The sequence below is a fragment of the Apteryx mantelli genome, chromosome Z, assembly GCF_036417845.1.
Source record: "Apteryx mantelli isolate bAptMan1 chromosome Z, bAptMan1.hap1, whole genome shotgun sequence".
NCBI classification, from domain to species: Eukaryota; Metazoa; Chordata; class Aves; order Apterygiformes; family Apterygidae; genus Apteryx; species Apteryx mantelli.
This window is the reverse complement of record NC_090020.1, coordinates 65456186-65467471: the sequence shown is the minus strand read 5'-3', so window position 1 is coordinate 65467471 and position 11286 is coordinate 65456186. Positions and strand designations below refer to the sequence as shown.

General features: G+C 40.0%; 1 protein-coding gene across 1 annotated transcript in view; it reads right to left on the bottom strand.

Moving 5' to 3' along the window:
• Positions 1–644: 644 nt before the first annotated feature.
• The window catches only part of ERCC8 (ERCC excision repair 8, CSA ubiquitin ligase complex subunit), a 55837-nt gene continuing 45195 nt past the window's right edge, over positions 645–11286 (bottom strand). Inside the window, exons 13-14 of the transcript XR_010886919.1 lie at positions 7964–8187; positions 645–1424 (exon numbers count right to left, since the gene is read on the bottom strand). The gene's annotated coding sequence lies outside the window, so the exon portion shown is untranslated. The remainder of the gene's footprint in view (positions 1425–7963; positions 8188–11286) is intronic.

The following is an 11286-nucleotide window of genomic DNA, read 5'->3' as shown; positions in this document are numbered from 1 at the left end:
AAAATAGAATTTTCCTTCATATCTGAAATGAAAACTGGTAGTGACACACCTCCTCCGTTCAGAATGTATCACTTAAATGCAGGCTGATCACAACTGAATCTATGCCAGGAAGGACAAGTAAATTACCCCCCAAAAGCACATCGTACTCATTAGCCAGAAATGCCTTATTGAAGGTAGAGAGAAAACCACAGCCAACATACTTGGCCAGCCCATATTCCCAAACACAATCTTCCATCACCAGATTTTTTAATTTTAATTTGTTCCATCTCTGAAAACAGTATGTGAAAAAAGCCAACCTCACTAGCATCATGAATATAATTTCCATTTTTAAGTGAATGATCATGAGAATTTAAATGATTGCTGCCCAGCAAGGATAACCGTTAAGTGAATGCTCCTAGGATGTTCCATTATCCAGCAGGCAGTGGCTGTTCTGGAGCCTGGAACACCTTATGGCATTTCACAGCTGAGAACAAATTCAGATACTATGTACTACTGTTTGTTTTTTTAAATGTAAAATTGATTGATAGCTAATTTTATCACAAGTCAAGTTTTAGCTGTATGCATTGTTGCCAGTGATGGTAGCAAATGTTTTATTCCTTAAGAGCTCACATAGAGAAGGCTAAAGGAAGTAGTAATCTCTTCAAGATGCAGGCAAGTTGCTGGATCTGTTTGTTGTACTTGTGCCATGACATTTGGGAATATGCCATGATCATAGCCCTATCCATGAGCTGGGGGCGTAAACAGGTCTGAAAAGATTTTCCTCCTTTTAGAGACCCATGCTTCAAGACTGCCAACCCATTCTAATGCATATAATAAAAAACAAACAAACAAACAAACAAAATCCCTCAACAAAGAAGTGAATTTTCACTCTGCAGAATACCTGTTCAGTGCTTGATAGGCTTTAGCTGGCCAAACTGGTGGGTTCATGAACATCACAGAGGAACATGCTAGAAGGGGACAGAACACTCAGATCAGTAACAATTCCTGTTAGTACAAACTTTACCATATTCAAATAAGGGTTATCAGTGTGCATTTACATCTGATTTAAGAAGTTTGATTTGTGCTTTTAGAAGCAAGTGAGTTCATTTGGACATGTTGAAGACAAGAAGATACAGCCTGTGGAGGCTGTTGGCGCCAGTAAGGACAGCCATGCATGTGGCTGTACCATGCCATATCTTGCACAGCCCCTCAAGAATAAGAGCAAGAATTTTGCCAGGAGAGGGCTTAAGTAACCGCCAATTTACATTTTATCTGAACACAAAAGAGACAACTTCTTTACCCGCATCCAGGCAGCATGTAATGACACAGAGATATGCAAACAACTATAGCTCTCTGGTCATTTTCCCATTTCTTCGCTAGCCGCTAGTTCATGTTCCGGGGGTCTGTGGGCTGCTGTGTTCACCGAACAGCAGTGAGAGGGATGCCTGCAGGAGAAAAGAGCATTCTTATTCGTGGAGGAAAGATCCCTTTGCTATAGTCAGTGTCTATGCAGAAGCTCCAACTAACTTTGCTGGTTTCCAAACATCTTGTTACGATGAGAGTCACACATCACAAAAATACACATGGGTTCAGGAGCCAGAAGAGACCTTCTCACCAGAACCCTCTGGTTGTTTCATATGCAGATAGTCAAGACACAGGAGATCTCTCATCTAGTGACTGACCAGCACAGTGAGAAGTGGAAGTCTATAAAACTTTTGAGGAACCAATGAAAGTTCATCCCCCTGCCAATGACTACAACTTTGCAATGAGCAAAGATGAGCTCAAGCAAACTGATTCTCATGAAACAAAGTGATGTTGCTATAGTCTTTGAGAAATCCTACTTGGGGATCACCTGTGCTTGGTACATAGACCAGAGATTTCTAAGTTATTCAGAAATCGAAGATACTCACTCACTACTCACAGAAGGGTAAGGCATGGAGAAAAGGCCTTCTGGCAGACATGCTTTCAAAGACACTCATAAAAGGAGCTACAGTCAGATATATTTGAAATTGGTTAAATAACACCTATTTCCTAATAAGAACTCCAATGAATTCTGAAGAAAGAAGCTGACTGAAAGCAAGAACTTGCTAATTTAGATAAGATACTAAGAAGTGTAGCCTTGGAATTTCAATGTCTAACCTTGCTGTATGGTAGAAGAGTCTTTTCAGTTCACATTATGTCAGCATAGCTGGGTTATACAAACAAACAGGTGTGGTGTTTTTTGTTTGTTTTTTTTTGAAACTGAGCCTCTTAGTTGGCAATGCAAGACTTGTAAGTCAAAGATTCCTCAAAAAGTAATTTCATAACCTAATTACCAGCCAGTGTTATTCTTTATGTAATAGTTGCATCTGAAGCCATTAGGAGTAATTCACTATACCATGTGGGTCTTTCTTTGAACTCCTGACTCCATGATTGGAGTCAAGAGAGAGAAGTCTATATATTTCATTCCATAGCTAATGACATTTCTTCTGAGATGTCTCATACCACAGGTCAGATATTTTAAGTTAGGCTTTTGAAAGTAAAAAAACGTATTTGGTTTTCTAAAAACATTTGCAAAAGGCATAAAGGACATCTTACATTATCAAGCCCCTACATGTAGAAATGTGGACATTTTCTATTATGAAAGAATGCACTGTGCTGAACTTCTGTTATACCTAGAAGTTTTTAAAGTCATAAGAGCCCCTCTCACTTACAGCACATGTTAAGATAAGATGGTACAGGTATGCTGGAAGCTGTTGGTAGCAGCCCTCAGAAAACCTTTAGAGAGTTACAGATTTGGTTTCATCTAAAGAGTGAGAGAGCACCTTCTGTCACACTCAGTAGAAAGAATATTTATGCATCTCTATGGAGTTAGGTAGACAGCTACAAAAGCAGTTAAATCAACCAGCTGCATGGTAAGATGCTGCAGCATCTTTTCCTCTATGAATTTAGAGCATGAGGAGACTCACCATCAATTCCTTTTCAGGAAGAAGGCAGCTGTGATGATTTGCTCCTTTTTGCCCCTGACGTGCTCTCTCCCCCTCAACCTGACCTCCTATAAACAGCAGGCAGGGGCTAATTGAGCATGCACCAACTAAGACACACCTAGCATGCAAATATGACTGTGAGTCAATCATCTCCCCCCCCATAAATAGGGGGCAGCCCAGAGCCCATGGAGCTCTCCTGCAGGGCAGTGGGCTGCACTGCAGAACTGCCTCTTGAGCAGGGATGGCTCTTGAGGTTACTCCTCGAGGTTGAGAGATTCCTTACCCATGACAGATCCTCAGAAAGTGATTAATAGCACATTGAACTTTCGCGAACTTTGTGAAACTTTGCTGAGTTATATCTCTGATTAACTGTGCGCATAATCCCTTAGACATAAACTGTTGACCAAGTCTGAGACTAGGATCAGATCCAGCTGCACCTAGGCTCCTCTCTGAAGGAGTTTAGAAAGCAAGGGGGTCCTTTCCGAACCTTGTGATTCAATTGGAGGGTCCCCTTCGCACACACTCGTTTAGACATGAACTGTTGACCAAGTCTGGGACTAAGATTGGATCCAGCTGCACCTAGGCTCCTCTCAGAAAGAGTTTGGAAAGCAAGGGGGTCCTTTCTGAACTTTGTGACTCAACGGGAGGGTCTCCATTGCACATGCATCTGACCCTGTCCTTCATGCAGTAAATAACTGAGTGAACCTTGCCAATCAAACCTCGTTAAGTCATTCTTATTTATGATTCAACTTTGTTAAGTTGCTGTCTTACTGCAATAAACATAGTGCTGCTTCTCTCTTACGAGTGAAGTGCATCACTCCTCCGCAACAGCAGACAGTCTTAGATTATACTAAGACCTTTATTCAAAGCATTACTTATTGCATTCCTCTTTTCTGTGAGCCTTTATAATCAAATGTGAGATTTTCACACTAAACACAAACCAGGATCACACACCAACAAAACAACACATACCTTCCTAATGTAACTTAAAGCTCTCCTTCTGAAAAAGGACACACACTTACACTGCTATTCCAACAGCTTGCACAAACATACCTGAACTCTTATTCTTGCTGACTGAAATGTCTCTAGTAGCACAACCACAGCAACACCAAACTCAGAACAAGTAACTAAAGCTTACTTGAGAGCTGAGTAAATACTCTTTAGACTGCGAAGCCTAACAAAACTGGGCTGTACTTCATTATCACCATGGCAGGAGTGGAGGAGAGAGGAAAGGAGCTGATCCCAGGAGATAATTGACAGTTGCTTGGGCTGTTACTGACTTCAGCATCACCTCCTTTTTGGGATTCTACCAGCTTGGCTTTATTAGTGCCTCAAGGAAGAAAACCTGTGCAGCCCATAACAGAAAAAGGAATGATTCAAAATAAACAGGCCAACACAGATGCATTTTATTCCCATAATGTCATTGATCTTCAAGGCAGTTTTTTTTTCCCTGAGCGTGGTCTGTTAAGCAGACACAACTACTAACAGGCACTACTAGTGATACAGGCGTGAGTTGCTTATAGAGATAAGCAAAGTAGTTTGATTTGTTCTGAAGTGCTCAGAATTCCTTATGTTACTACCCAGCTTAAATATTATTGGCAGCAGTTCAGAACACAGGGTTTTGCCAATATGTCCTCTGCTTCAGGTGTTTAAAGGCATGCATCATCAAACAGTGAGGCTCAAGGCAAGGCTTAAAGATGTGAATGGTGACATAACTTGAAAAACACATTCTGTCTTGGAGAATCTGCAGTAAAACCTAAAAGTTTTGCAAGGGAGTTGGAGGCCAGAATGGAAGGAAGGTAGAAGAAAAAACATCGAACAAACTTGTGAAAGTTTTAGTCTGAACTCAGTGAACCAAAAGGTTTCTTCCAAAAAAGATCACTGACTTCCCATTCTAGCTGAGAAATTAGACTTGTCAATGAGATACTTGAGATGCTGCAGGTATATTACTGACACAGATCCTCCTGGACCTATTATCAAAGTGAGGACACTCTCCCAGGCAGACTGCTGCCATATTCAATAGCTGTATATGGGGAAATGTCAGGCAATTTGCATGCAACAGCTTTATGTCTTAAGGTGTGCTTCACAGTAGGTGCTGTCATTCTTCTCCTGCAATTTCTCTACTGTTGGGGCTGACAATTAAATAGGTCAAGATTAACAGGTGGAAGTGGGAATGTGGTTTCATATCAGATGGCAGAGCATTATCTGACTGTTATGTGTAGGTGAGAGCTGAAAAAAAACTTTTGAGTAGATTTGTTTTTGTATCTCCACCCACTTTGACATGCCTTAACACTCACTCTAGGGCAACGACAGGCAAAATGTGTTGTAAGAACAGCTTGAACAGAGATTAGCCGAGATTAATGCAACTCTTTACAGCATGTTCAATCTTATAAAAAAATCCCAGCATTTCAAAAAGAAGCTTATACTCTCCTGATTGTTATTGTTCAATGAATTGTTATTTCTGCATTAGCCTATAGCATGTTATTATGGAATAATACATAGCTTGATATTCTTCAGCTAGAGAAATTTGGGGAGTTTAAATTTTCAGTGGCATTTGTAAGACCTATATTCTTAAACCAGTTTTGCAAATGAGGTACAATTTTCTCTGTGCATGTGACACAAACACCCACAAAAAGGAGATGATTTTTAGAGGGGGCTTAGGGTGGATTTTGTAGTCTTGGAAGCCAGTAGTTTCTCTTTAAATTTTTAACACTGAATAGTACAGAACTATTAAATAAGGCTGCTGGTCTTTTTCTGCCTTTATAACACGGCTTTCTAACATGGCTTATCAAGTATTTCTGAATGTCTGAAGCTTGCTCCCCCCTCTCCCTCTTTGCTGACAACCACTGTCTCATCCAGAGGTTTACTGTGGTCAGGGGAAACTATCATTATATTGGGCTCACCTTCACCTACTGAGAGATGCAACTGGAGGACAGAATGGAAATTTGCACTTATATTAAGGTTTTCAGAAACATTTCTGGCTCATGTCTTACAGGCTGCTCTCAGCTTGATCTCGGTCATTACTGTTTATGAGTTATACATACATAAAAATTCTCAAAGGCTACATAAGCTCATGCATATGGATGTAGTGGAAATCTGTTCCTGCAGAGATAATGTCATTGTGACATGAGGAAATAACTAAATTACTGTGCTTACTATTCTCTCTTACCATTTTTAAGGTAGTTTGTCTCTTTGTCACATACTGAACAATAGCAAAAAGAAGTTACCCTCAAGCAGCATCGTTTCTTTAGGTGGTAGTATTTTCATATCTGAAGCCATACAGGAATTAGTGCTCTTTTTCAGGGCATGCACCCTCTTCCTTCTGGTCTAAGATCTTGCAAAAGGCAGCAAATACTAAAGAAATCATCCTACATACTGCCAGTTAATGTAATAACAATAATAAAAAAAAGATTGAAAGTAAATCTTTAAGAAAAGCCAATATTATTCCCTTTCTCCCACTGTCTTTCTCGTTGTCAGTGTGGTTGGATCTTGTCCCAGGGTGTTTGGTCTTCGATTCTGCTAGAGGATTTAGGTGCTTCCAAAACACAGATGAATTTATAACAGAACTAATCATTTTTCTTTTAAGGCAAGCCATTTGAAATGTCACTGAGAGTCCTAAAAGAAAAGAAATCTCAAAGCCTAGCTGCACCTACTACTCATTCTTTAAGAAGTTTAGCTAATTGTGTCTAAACGGTGAAATCACTGTGATTTTATGGTGAAGTAGAAACAAAACAATATTGCTTAAGAGGGACTAAGCAAAGTGATGTGAAGGAAACAACTCCTTGACATACGAAACTGCTTTTGATCACCTTGTGTAAAGGAAAGGTCCAAATCTCTGTTAATTTATAGGGAAATCCAATTAAGGCTGTAAAGTTTTGAACATTTAGATCAGAATGTTTGGCCCCCAAATTCAACATAATAGATACTGTTTGGAAAACTACTACCAATGCCTTAGCACTGGATTTTCTATCTGCATGACTATTTTAGAGCTTTGCTTTTCCAGCCAGATATGCACATCATCCCCTCCAGAAGGACCCTTTTTGTTTGCACTCCTCCATTTGCTACATTCATCCTTTTTTTCTCTGAGCACAGGCATGCATGCACTCAGCCCCTCCGTTTCGAAAGAGCCCAAGCCACTCTCAGAAACCAGCTCACTGGAAAGCTTCGTCAAAATCAAAATCTCTAACAAATTGTGCCACTGCAAAGATAAGCTTTTACACTTGCTTGCTTGCAGTCAGAGGCTTTCATGGCATTTGTGTCTTTTCCACATAGGACCTGAGCTTGTCTTCCTATTAACTTGTTAAGTGTGAACAAGCTATTAAAGGATTACTAATAGCAACTGAATTTCAGAATATAGCAGACTAGAGTGAAGTGTCACGAAAATGTGTGCTTTTCCACAGATGCTTTAGTGGTTAATCTTTAATAGTTAAAAGGCTTTTAGATTAGAGTTCCCAAGAAAACACCTTATTTTTCCAAACAGGCTATAAAGGAAGGTGGTTAGGACAAGAACAGTCTAAAAATATAAAAAAGAGATGGACTAGATAGGAAAAAAAGGAGAGAAATAACCTGAGCAGACAAAGCAGTGAGTTTCCATACAAATTTCTTCTATTATCCTGGATTTGTTTTAAAGACTCTGCCAAGCCATAGCAGGATTTTTGTGCATGGAAACTAAAGAAGCATTCCACTCCTGCAGCAGAGCTTTCCTTCTTGCTGCCTGAAAAGAGGTGAAGCAAAGTTAATTTTAGTCACTTTGAACTCTCTCACACAATTGCCAGGACTTCCCTGTGCCTGTTTGGCCTGTCTTTACCTTAACAGCCTGCAGGGGCTTTAAACTACAAATTCTGGAGGCTGCTGTGGGGCAGCTTGGGCAAGCAGAGATGACAAGGACATGAGCAGGGCTCTTTCTGCTGACTGTCCCTGGCATTGCCACTGGTAATGATTTTGTCATCTGTAATAGGTGATAACTCTGGGTGGGATGACATTGGATGGATTTAGAATGATGTAGAGTATCTACTTACTTGCAGATTTCTGCAAAGTCCAGTCAGGGAAATCCTCTATGCTTTGTGCAGCGTATGTTCAGACTTCCATAGGGTCTGGGGAGAACTGTCATTTTCTCAAAGCAGTTTTTATAATGTTGTTCTTTTTAAGAAGTTGAGCATCTCTGTTAAAGCACTGTGGTCAGTGTTCCTTAGATACACTCTGTATTTCTTGGTTAATTATCCTGTAATAATTCAGAATACATCTGTGGATGTAAAAAAATACTACTTGGTTTTGCTGCTAATGTTAGATGAAGGCTTACCTGCTACATTAAATCATTCATATATTTAATATAGCTGTTCTATATTTTTGCAAACTTACTTGTTAGGATTATTAGCATCGTCTCATGTGCCTAAAAGGTATGCTAATTGCATTATAGTATCAAGAAGATGCAAGTCCTCATACAGTGCAGAGTTAAAAGCTTAGGACAGTAGAAAGGAAAAGGAGTGATTTTAAAAAGTTAGATAATAGTGATCACCCAGAAGAAGCAAGGTATAATGTTTGCCAGCTAGTTCTCCATTTTCTAGGTTATTCATGGCCTGGGACACACAGTAAAGGGACAGCACGGGATGTAGCTGAAAACACCATACAGAAACATCTCCTCATGAATATATGAGGTAACCATAAAAAAAGTATGACTCATTTTCTAAAAATGTAATGACAAAAGTGGGTCTTGATATCTGATATGAATGAGAAGCTACAAGCTAGGCAGAGCAGCTAGGAGTAAGGTAGTAAAAAAGGTGGAGATAGTTGCTGTAAATGAACAAAGATTACTTAAGTAGGCTAGGTCAGAATTATGAAAGGTATTCAAGGTAAAGAAAGGGGGCTTAAAGAGGAAGTAAGGTAGTGAGAGAATAAAAGCAAAAGTTGTCAAAGAAGATAGCAAGATCTTAGCATGGGAAGTGTCTTAAATTTGTGGCACCTTTCATTAAATAGGTGGTAGAATGGAAACGTGGGAGTAAGTAAAGAGGAAGTAATCAAGATGGAAGGTGAGGGAATGAAAGTTAGTGAACTCTGGGCACAGAAAGTGTTAGACCAGATTTTATACAGGAAGAAGTAGTAAAATCTCAACACTGGGCATTTTAGGTGGAGAAGACCTTACAGCTTTGAGTTGGGGAGGCTGGTGGCATTAGATGTGGTGCCATAAGATGAGGCAGTGGAGAATATTTTAAAGGGGAATTAACTAACTCAGACTGGACTAGGCTAAGCTTAAGATGAAATAGCATTTAGAAAATGATGGGGAGAAAGGCAGAAATATGAATTTGGGTAGGAGAAGCAGAATCTACAAATCGGGACAAAGAACAAAGCTGCTAGCTGTTTTACACTGCACAGTTTTAAAACTGAATTGAAAATTTTTATTTGAAAGTCTTTAATATGGCAGTTAGTACTGCTGATTTTCAGATTTCTGCAATACTTTAGCTATGCTTTTACTTAACTAAATATCTTTTCAGAAAAACTAAATATTGAACATTTATTTGGTAACTTCTGTTAAAGTTAGTAATGTTCTAAGAAGATGCTGGTGACTGGGGAAAATAATAATGAAAATAGGTCAATTATAATATTTAAATGTTAGTTTTTCAAGACAACTGTTTTCTACTGACTTTAATAAATACTGGAAGGGTTGGAACTAATGCACTTCTTCACAAGAAAATATTGCACTGAGTCCAAATGAGTTAAACAGCAGCTAGTGTTATTCCAGAAACTGCCTGTATATGTTAACATAGGATTATGAAAAAGCTAATGAATACTCCCTCTTATTCGGCCTTATTCTGTGGGTACAATTCTGCTCTAACATATCCAAATGTCTTTCAGATCAAAGCTGTCTCATGCTGTTCTGCTCAAAACACATTTGAGCTGGCAAACCACTACATGCACCTAAGCACATAGCCATGTCTACCAAATGGAAATGGGGAAGAAAGGGGAGGACAGGCCAAAGAACTGCCCAGAGAGATTGGACAATATTTTGAAAGCAAAGAGAACTGCAGATTCTAAGCAGAAGAGCTTAATCAATAATATTCAATGAGTAAAAGGCCGAGGGCTTTAGTGTAGAGAGCAGACAGGACTGAGTCCCAGCTTGGAGACCTGTCTGTGGGAACGCCTACATGCAGCAGAGAGCAGAGAAAGGAGATGAAAATTAACAGCGATGGTTATAAACAGTCTGATGTTGAGAGGGAGAGGAGGCAGTAGCTGTGATGACAAAAGACTTGAATGTAACCGACTGTGCATAAAGCAGTGGAGACAAAGGGAAGGTAGAGCTGTGTGGGATTCACTCCTTTCATAGCTCATGCACACTGACCCACGTGGAGGGTAAGCTTTACCTCAGGGCTTGGTAGACCAAGGCACTGCAGAAGTGAGCATAGGTCCTTGCAATGCACTGGTGCAGCATGGAGGATTGCTGAGCATAAAAATCCTGGGCGTCTTGGGACACAAACTGGGCTCTGCTATCCCCTTCAAAAAACTGCTTACTGGAATAGCTCCTTTGTTTCTTTCCTGTAAATTCTATTTTTCTTGAGATTGTTAGCTTAGTGCTCAACCAGTCTGGTGGACTACTGGACCACTTTCCACCTGTTGACTCACACAGTTTTTCCTCTCTCTGGCAGGAAAAGAAACTTTGCTGTCCAGTCCTCAAGATCACTGAAATACATAAGCCTTCTATTGTCACAAGGTATAGCAGTGAGAAGAGCTTACACATGGTTAGAGCACACAGCATCTACCTCTTGAGGTGTTGGAACCTATATTCCAGCACAGGGGTGACAATCAGTTCTGCCAAGCAGTAATATAATTCTTACATCAGTTCTGCAGCTCATACGTATCTACATTTAATATAGTACCCCATCACTGAGTGTTATGTAAATTACTTTGATATACTTCATTAGTCAACCTAAACCTTATTATGTATCCATAGTGAAAGAACAGGATTAAGCAGGTGTTTCAAACATTCACTTAGGCCCTTGGATACATTAGTTGTCTGCAAAACAACTAAATGCTCTGGAAACTTTCTTTATAAACAATGATGAATATTCAGGTGGCAGAGTTCAGTGCAGCCTGAGAGACACAATTTTTTTTCCTTGGGAAGCAATTTGGGCATTACCCTGAGAATATGGAGTACACTCAAAATGAGTGCCAAATGTGACCATTTCCCACGGAATGCATGCAGATGTCCTGCTCAGGGTATGGTTCCGGTTGCACTAGTAGCAGTGCAGAACCACAGAGCAACATCCTCCAGGATGAGGAGGAGATCGGCATGGCTGCAAGGGAAGTACCTGGGACAACAGACCCTGTGCCTTGCTGGAACGCCTGGAAG